This window comes from Ruditapes philippinarum, unplaced genomic scaffold (genome assembly GCF_026571515.1).
Source record: "Ruditapes philippinarum isolate M1 unplaced genomic scaffold, ASM2657151v2 ctg451_1_1_1_1, whole genome shotgun sequence".
NCBI classification, from domain to species: domain Eukaryota; kingdom Metazoa; phylum Mollusca; class Bivalvia; order Venerida; family Veneridae; genus Ruditapes; species Ruditapes philippinarum.
Genome location: NW_026857544.1, coordinates 41,663 through 52,036, shown reverse-complemented (window position 1 = coordinate 52,036; position 10,374 = coordinate 41,663). Strand labels below are relative to the sequence as shown.

The 10,374-nt window shown below is 31.9% G+C and overlaps 1 long non-coding RNA gene across 1 annotated transcript; it reads left to right on the top strand.

Moving 5' to 3' along the window:
• The first annotated feature begins 2,662 nt into the window (after positions 1–2,662).
• Positions 2,663–3,650, top strand: LOC132750116 (uncharacterized). Its single transcript, XR_009628500.1, has 3 exons — positions 2,663–2,746; positions 3,300–3,377; positions 3,552–3,650. It is a non-coding gene; the product is annotated as an uncharacterized LOC132750116 (long non-coding RNA).
• The last annotated feature ends 6,724 nt before the right edge of the window (positions 3,651–10,374 follow it).

Below are 10,374 nucleotides of genomic sequence, written 5' to 3'. Positions count from 1 at the left end.
GTTTCAAAGATAATAAGCGGAAACTATTCTAACATTTAAGGATCCTGTGGCCTTGACCTTTGACTTAGTGACCCCAAAATCAATAATGGTCATCTACTAGTTATTACAAATCACTATGTGAAATATAAAGACTTTGTTATTCGAATAGTTTTTAAGATAATCAGCAGAATCCATTCTGACATTTAAAGATCCTGTGACCTTAAGATTTGAGTGACCTAGTGACCCCAAAATCAATAAGGGTCATCTACTAGTTATGACCTATCAATATGTGAAATATGAAGGCTTTGTGATAAATAGTTATCAAAATGAGAAGGGGAAACTATTCTGATATTTAAGACACTGTTGACCTTGACCTTTGAACTAGTAATGCCAAAATAAATTGGGATCATCTACTAATAATGACCAATCACTATGTGAAAATTGAAGACTTTGTGATAAATTGCTTTTAAGATAATGAGCGGAAACCTAAGTAACATTCAATGCCCCTTTGACATTGACCTGTGACCCTAAAATCAATAGAGGTCACCTACAAGTTATGACCAAACAGTATGTAAAATATGAAGTCTTTGTGATAAATAGTTTTCAAGATAATAAGTGGTAACCATTCTGACATTTAAGGCCCCTGTGACATTGATGTTTGAACAAGTGACCTCAAAATTAATATGGGTCATCGACTACTTATGACCAATCACTATGTGAAAATTGAAGACTTTGTAACAAATAGCTTTTACGATAACGAGCAGACAACATTCTAACATTTAAGGCCCCTGTGACCTTGACCTTTGACATAGTGACCCCAAAATTAACAAGGGTCATCTAATAGTTATGGCCGATTTATGTGAAATATGAAGACTTTGTGATAAATAGCTTTCACGATAATGAGCATACAACATTCTAAGATTTAAGACCCTGTGAGCTTGACCTTTGACCTAGTGACCCTAAAATCAATAGGGGTCATATAATAGTTATTATCAAGCAGTATGCAAAGTAAATTGTTTCCAAGATAATAAGCGAAACAATTCTGACATTTAATGATCCTGTGACCTTGACTTTTGACTTAGTGACCCCAAACTCATTATAAGTCATCTACTAGTTATTACAAATCAATATGTGAAATATGAAGATTTTGTTGCAAACAGTTTTTAAGATAATTAGCGGAAACCATTCAGACATTTAAAGATCCTGTGACTTTAACCTTTGGGCATAAAAGATAAGAATCTAAAGTAGCATCCAAAATTTTGTTTCAGGCCAATTTTAGAAATAACAAAATGTAGCTTGAACATGGTCCCTGTTGCTCATGGAAAAGACAATGGAACACTTATACATGCCAATTACAATGCATCTACACTTTTCGACAATGTAGTCACGTGAGCCAAGTGTTTAAACAAACACAGGGCTGCTGAAGTAAATACTACAGTTTACTATAGAGGATTAATGTGGGTTGACTTTGACTTTTTCTATTCTTTATCTATGATATTCACAACGCAATGATAAAGTGCAACCATATGTTAAATCTCAATTTTCCAAAAGCGTTTTTGCAGTACAAGGGCTAATATTCCTTTTTAGCTCATCTGAGCCTTCTCAAGGTGAGCTTTTTAAGGACCGTTGAATGTCTGTCGTCCGTCGTGTGTCCACATTTGTACATTAACACTCTATCGGTCACATTGTTGCCTTAATCATCATACAACTTTGTTAGGATTTTTGTCTAGGTAATTGCTCGGATGAGCTCGAACATGGGTCATCTCGGATTGAAAACTAAGTCACAGGAGCTAAAAATAGAAAAATCTTGTTTACACTCTAGTGGTTACGGTTTTGATCCAAATATTCTGGAAATTGGTCTGAAAGTTTTGTTTTGTTTATTTCTAGGTCTAGTTCGAATATTGGTCATAAGGGGTTAAAAACTAGGTCATACTGCCCAAATATGGAAAAAAACATTGTTAACACTCTAATTGTCACATTTTTGACTCAATTGTCATCAAACTTGGTCAGGATGCTTGTCTAGATAATTGCTCGGATGAGTTTGAACATGGATCATCTCGGATGGAAAACTAGGTCACAGGAGCTAAAATTAGAAAAATCTTGTTAACACTCTAGTGGCTACTGTTTTGTACGAAAGACCGATAGGGCCATTTCGACTTCATGAATTCCCGATTTCATCTTCATGAATTCACATATTTAATTCCCAGCAGGCACTCGACGTTGTTTCAACGTTGAAACAACGTTGAAATATGGTCGTGACGTTGTTCAACCAATATTCAACTATCGACGACCATACGGATATATTGCCAATGTATATACAACGTTGATTCAACGTTGTTTATGGTCGAAGTTTTACATTTAGTTTAATCATTATATAAACTTTAATACCACTAATTTTGTGATATTATTCCTTTAATGAATTAGTCTGTAAGTGATTTTTGTCAGGAAAATTTGCCTTTCAATCTTTTTCCGTATTTTCAAAAATAGCGCTTAAACAAATAAAGTTGGAAATAATTTTTCACTTTCTATTAACGCTTTAAATATTAGTTAATAGGTTTTGTTGTTTGTTGTTTTATTTTTTAGTTCTTTATGTATAATATTAATTAATAAATTGGTATTTTAAATCAAAAATAACGCTGGTCAGGGGAAGTAATTGTTGCGGTAGATATGATTTTGTTTGTTGTCTATGATTATCGTTCGTGCAAATGGTGGCGCTGTTTGGATAATTTGAAAACAACACGATTGGCAATTTATTTGGATTTCGAAGGTATTACCGTTATGTTTTACTTAAGTTTACTGATTATTTTCTAAAATATGATTATTTATTCTTTAAATTCTACTTTAATTTACTTTATGAAATAAATGAGAGATATAGACACATGATTGAGTTGATTTGACACGTTTTCGCGACCTAATTGAATGATTTGGGTTCGGTAGGCCTTGTAAGCATGAAGTTATTGATGTTCTTGGCAATTTATGATTTTACAAATCTTGTCTTTCTTTAATTTATTTTTCATATTATTAAACATTTGTCTGTACTAAATCCTATTTAGAATTTAATCAATTTTTAAATTGAAACCTATAAAGTAGTTCGGCCCACTTAATTTACGTCCCAAGACGATTCGTCAATATATATAACTATGTTTATATTTTATTGATAGTATAATACAGTGTTAATTTGTTTGATAAAAACACATTATAATGATTATTATTAAGTTAAATAACAAATTTGAGCGTTAAACTTTAAAGTTTAATAGTCGTATATTTAAGAGGAATAATAAATCTATTTCTATTTTATTATATATTATTTTATATTCTAGATCCTGGTCCTAGCTGAAATTTAGAGTATTGCAGCTGTAGCCTGTACACCAAACATTCAACATGAAAAGGACTGTCAGGTTTGTTAAATTGAAATTTATTCTTATTCATTTATATATATTTGAATTTCTTTACAATACAAAGTATAAATTTTTCAACTACTGGATATTTATCTTGTCTTAAAATATATTTTTTTCGGAATATTCCTGTACATAACATTATTAATATAAAATTTACATGTTTGTTGATTTCAGGATGCTGCATAAAATGGTCTTAGCTAGAGCCTAGAATGTTAATTACTTGGAAATATGCTGCAAGGAACTGACGGGGAGCATTTTTTTAACCAATCATAGGTGAGACTTTTAAATAGCTTCTTTTTAAAAAGATTTTGTTGTCTTATATACAGTATTTCCTGTCAATATCAAACTTAGCTATGTTTCAATTTCTATGCTGTTTTATGATGTTAATCTTAGAGAAAAGCATTTTAAGATAAAAACAAATCACTAAGTTGAGTAATTATATGTATAATTTGAGATTGACCAAGTCACTTTTAACTACAAACTTCTTATTTTTATTTTCAGAAGCAGTAAGAGACAGCAAAAGAAGTACTCAAACACTTGACATACCCAGAAAGATCTAGAAGAAAAGATTGGAACAGATTGTAGCTTAATTGTTAAAACTATTAAAATGAATTTAAGCTGCACTTGAACTGTATTTTTGAAATAAAATATCTGAAGTATTTAATATTGTCTTGATATTTTGTTAAACTTGGTTACTTTGCTTTATATCCAAAAATTAAAGTATGGTGGGTTTTCAACGTTGAAATGACATTGAAACTTCAACGTTGTGCCAAATTTTACCATAATTCAACGTTGAAACAACGTTGATGTGCCTGCTGGTTTAACTTCGTGAATTCACATTTTCAACATACGGAATTCATGAATTCACGATTTCATCTTCACGAATTCACGATTTCAACTTCATAAATTCACGAATTCAACTTCACGAATTCACGATTTCAACTTCATGAATTCACGATTTCAACTTCACGAATTCACGATTTCAACTTCACGAATTCACGATTTCAACTTCATGAATTCACGATTTTAACTTCACGAATTTAACTTCGTGAATTCACGATTTCAACTTCATGAATTCACGATTTCAACTTCAGGAATTCACGATTTCAACTTCACGAATTCACGATTTCAACTTCATGAATTCACGATTTCAACTTCACGAATTCACGATTTCAGCTTCAAGATTTCAACTTCAAGGTATATGCCACGTGATCGTGACGTCATTTGTCGCCATATTGGATAGCTTAGAAGTTGCGTGAAAAAAATGGTTAGTGATTTTTTACTTATATAAGTTTTAAATATATCATTATTTTCATTATAAATAGGTTAAAAGTATTAGTAGGAAAATTATTCATATTAGTTGGTTTAAAAAGAAAATATTTTGGGATCTAGAACACATAAATCTGCCTATATTCTGAATTGGACACCGGGGTCTAAACCAAAAGTTGTTTTTTTAGATACTCTTTAAAATATTCATCAGGGTTCAATCTGCGCATCTGTTTGTCAGAATTGCATTTGCGTGTACAAGATATAATATAGTAGGTAATTGTATTGTTATCTAATTGCAGATGCTGGTGTTATTTCTATGGCGTTGACTGCATTGGCAATAGGAGAACGTATTGTAAATAAAGAAACGATGATGAATTTGATAGTTCATTATTTCTCGGTTGGAGATATTAGCTAGTCTTCTGTTGATTGATGGAATAAAAGTTAGTTATCGTCACTTAAAAGTAATCGTTAGGAAATTAGTGTTTCATAGTCGAACAGTAGAATCGAATAATGAAGATATTTTTTCGTGCAATTCTTGCAGAACTATCTGGGAGTGGTAAATGTATGTACATCGTTCAACGGTTGTAAGATTCATGCGGATAGCACATCAAGATGACATGAAAAGAAGAAAACGTAAGCGACGTCTGCAGAGGAAGTATTCGTGTCCGGGTCCAAGCGGCGTATGGCACATCGATGGATACGATAAAAACAATGCGATGTAACAATGCACTGTGTTTTATAACTCTCATAGGAAGTTTAAATCTATTTGGTCTTTTCATTCAATTTGGCGTCAGAAGATTATTATTTTCTTAGTTATATGCCCTTTTGTTTTTACCAAAATCATGTTTGGTATATTATTTATACTCTTCTTTTATCAAGGCAATTAGTCCCTTTTGTTACTATTTGTATATTTGTTACAATTATAACAGACTTTGATATTTCTATCATCTATCTTCTGTTACTGACTACAGTGGTGACACAAACAGAACACAGTGCAGTCATGTCACATAGCATTTACAAGTCTTATCAGCCTTGTTTGTATTCAATGGAATTACTTTCCTTACCAGGTAGGCATCAGTGAAAGCATATATCAAATATTTTTCACCTCTTTTTAATTATGGACAGTGCATAAGATAAGTATAATTATGCAAAAAATGGTTTATAAAACATTCGGAAAAAATCTACAATAGTACTTAATCTGAATATAACATGACCTGTGCGTAGGAATAATTTGGTAAGGTATCTGTAATGAGCACATTTTTTTGCGCGGAGCTTCTCAATTGCTGCATTGCAGCAACATTTGTACTTGTCGCTTATAGAAGTATCATTACATGTGACCTGGAGGCTAGACCTAGTTTAAGTTGAAACTTAAACCAAAAGGGATATACCCTGTCTTGCCAAGATGCAAAGACAATTTTTAGTCAATAAACATTATCACTAATTAGAGTTTTGCCGTAAGAGAGAATTTCTTCAGATTTATTTTACCAGATACAAGGATACCTGAGTCATCAGCATATAATAAAAGCTTATTGCTTAGGGTTGCAGACATGTTTTGAATTTGAAATGGACAAAGGCAGTATTGTATGCATGATTATTCAATATTATTATAATATACTGCATTTCTATAGCACTCTTTTCATAAATAATAAATGTTCAAGAGTGCTTTACATAAATCTGATAAAACATAATCATATATATATAAGACATAAGGTACTATATTAATTAAATAAACCTCTTAAACAATAATGATAATCTAAAACCAGTAAAGGATGGTATGAAATACAGACACATTTAGTTTAAAATCAAGGCTCAATTAAACAAAAAAAAATCCTATAAAAGATTTGAACGAAATAAGATTGTTAAAAAAGTAACAAACAAAAGTAAAAAAGAAACCAATTATAAAGTAAAACCCTAAGACATAAAATCAAAGACACAATTTACACTGATAATATAGCAAAAGTAGTACATGTAGGGGGCAGGGGACATATTCGAATGATGGCCCCAGTCAAATTTTTTAATAACTCAGACATGGTGTTTTGGAGGTACTGATAACTTCTGATATTTCTCTGTCATTGTAATTCTTTCTTGTTTGTGTGTAGGAAATGAGAAGTATTTTATATATATAATATTATAGAGGGTTTTTACCCGAAACTAAGCATTTTGGTAGCTTTGTATGTATTTCTGACTCTCCGAATGGAGGTGAAAAAGTTAAAAATCAAGCTTTGACAGTTGGCGCCAAACAAGTAAGAAATTTCAGATAAATTTTGTGAAAAATCTAAACGTATGACAGACACTTTATTGGTCATTTCTGAAAATGCCATAGCTTGCACTGTGTGTTACTGATATTTTTAAAGGAATCGGGCGGATTCTGGAGTATGCTGCACCTTCATGAAGATTGCCCATATTGGTATATTTTAGGTGTGATTTTGGCTGGGTGGGGGTAAATATAAATTGCTGTCAGTCATTTTTTGAAGGAGCAATGCATGCAAACTATTATTTTCTTCAATGTATGTCATATATCATTGAATAATGCTGTGCAACTGATTATCTGCCTGTGAAACAAATTTTGAAATATTTGGAATTGTGTTTCTGGTCACACTGAAATACAAAATTTTTCATTTTTAGGTCCCCTGCCCCCTGTATGTTGTTTTATTAAACTAACGTCCATAGAACCTTATGAAATAATGTGTTTTGAGAGCTCTCTTAAAACTTGGCAATGTATTACAGTCTCTAATGCCGGGTGGTAACGCATTCCATAATTTCGCTGCAGCTGTCTGGAAGCACCCGTCACCATATCGTACTGTCCGAGATTTAGGCACAACTAATGTCATTGAGTTATTCTGGGACCTCAGATTCCTGACTGGGATGTACACGTCTATCAAGTCAAAATTTTATATTCGACCCGATACTCTACCGGAAGCCAGTGAAGTTCACGTAAGATAGGCGTTATGTGGTCATATTTGAGTATATATATGATACTTTTAGATCTACAAAAGGCATAAAAGAGGACCTAAAATGAACCTCAGGGGAACACCATAGGTACTCGGAGCAGTAAAATAATGAGTACCAGCCACATCCACCAGCTGCTGTCCATCAGAAATAAGACTTGAACCATGTAAGAATGTCATTACTTATGGCAAATGCTATAAGTTTCATGAAGAAGAAGAATAATAAGAAGGAGAAGAAGAATAATAAAAAAGAAGAAGAAAAAGAAAACGAAGAAGAAGAAGAAGAACTTCTTCATGTGCAGTATAGTGTGATCAACTGTATCATATGCCTTTTGTAGATCTAAAAATATCATGCATACAATACTGCCTTTGTCCATTTCAAATTCAATACAATCTGTTAAATGAATCAAACATGTGTCAGTTGAAAAACAACTTCCAAACCCTGACTGAAACTGCTTGACCATGACTCAAACCCATGACTGTCAAAAGATCAACTGAGCTATCCGGCGGGCTACACATTTCCTCTTTAATATCATTTTATATAAATTTAAATGCAAGTCTCATCCATCATAACTGTAAGTCTTTAAATACAGAAATATTGTGAGTCACATTATATCCATATACTAAGATATACATATATGCACATAACATTAATTATTCCCAGTTTCCATTAGAAATAAATATAACATCCTATTAGCATTGGTACTTGGATGGAAATTCATAATCTTGTAGAAAGAAAACTATAATGTATAGTATAAAAGAAAAAAAAATCTCAAATAGTCTATATCATATAATAAAGATTGAGTTGCGTGAGTGTCTAAACATTAAATGCATTCTCTTACAGTAACAAATACTGTTCCATTAGACTTTACTATATAACTAACTGCATATACATTGTATATCAAGTGTTTAAAATTGATAACTTAAGGATGTTATCCTTTCTATGTTTCAATATATGGACATAAGCACCTATATGCATAGCTTTAATGTTACAACTTTCATTTTTATCAAAGGTTATTTTATTAACAATTTATATACAAACACATAGAAAATAATAATTAGTTTCACATAGTAATAAGAAGATTCCTGTAGCAGAATACCTGTAGGTTTGTACTAACTGAACAAACTAGAAAAAACCAGTCTATACGGTATATAAAGCCAGTAAAAAAACTATTAATATTCACTCCTCAGGGCCTCTATGCCTTTGATGACCTTACAACTGGTAAATTTATACAACAAAAATAGTAAGTAATACCTAAGATAGAAAGAAAAGAACAAATAATTTAGTAAACATGAGTTATTTCCCCTCAAAATAGAGAAAACCTGAAACCCAAAAGAACCTCTTAGAGGTCATCTAGTGTGTAAACTTAATGGGTGTGATTTAACAATGACATCATTATATTTATGCAATTTTATTATCACACATGGGTCAAGTGTTTTTATGAATTTATTACTGAGGAATTTAGACAATCGGCGAGTAATTCATTTTCATCTCTTTGGTAAGTACCATGTACGCACCAAATTTTTCTGAATCAGGATAAACTGATAATAAGGAAAATAAATCAAAATATTTCTTTCCGCCATCAATGCATTTTTTCTTCTTTTTTTAATTTCTTAAAATCGGTAAAATGAAAAATAAAAAACTAGCGTACAATAACTCAAAAGAACGAATTGCAAGTGCGTGAAGACGTTCCAAACGTTTGTAATTACGACAAGGATGAGCAATTATGCAAATTCTTGAAATGTTGTGGTTTGTGTTAATGTCTAGCGCCTGACAAGTAGCTTTTGTTAATCCGTGACACGTGTCATCTTTAAAAATAAATGACAAAAGATTGTCTGGCCGTTTCACCTCGCTGACCGCTTAAGATGATCGAGTTTAAGATTCGGGAAGCATTTTAGATGACCGTTGAACACATGTATTAAATAGAGTGGTTTTCGTCGGGAGCGTCACAAAATGGCCGTAGGTCTACCAGACAATGCTATGTGCCAAAAACAAAAGCTCTGGGAATTATATTTTTCAACAAAAAGATATGTTTTCCTATATATACTAAGTCTACATAAAGAAAGTGACTCCCGGGGCAGGACCAATTTTGACCTTAGGGTTATGTTTAATAGAACTTTTGTAAAGAGCTACAAATTGTTTTTGCATGCCAAACTAATGTTTTGAAAAGTACTTAAATGGGCTAGAGTTACTGTCAACTGCATTGAAACCGAGGAGCAACTTTTTTCTGTCTTTTTATTCTTTACTTTAACATTATTCATGTGTCTCTCGTATCACTCTTTGAAAGAACAAGATTGAATTTGTGAAAAAATGCTATGCCAGCGCATTAATACGAATGTCAGACATAATCCCCTTCGGACAAAATCCCCTTCGCCTACCCGGACAAAATCCCCTTCATGGGTGGACATAATCCCCTTCATGTTTTTGCAAGGCTGGACAAAATCCCCTTCACTACCCGGACAAAATCCCCTTGTTTCATAGGTTTCTAATGTATTATTATGCTCCATGAAGATTGATGATTAATGTATTACTATACTCCCTAAAAATTGATGAAAAATGAACTTGTGTTTTTTTTATTTATAATTATGTATCAATAGTTAACCTTTATTTAGTTTAGAAGTTTTTATTTAAGTTATTGTAAATTATCAACTGCATAACACATATTTGATTAGGCAATTTCTTTAATTGTTTTAAATTGATCAGTATGAAAAACATTTTTATTAGCCAATAATTGTTTCATTGATTGTATAAGTTGATAATTCTAATTGATATATACTAT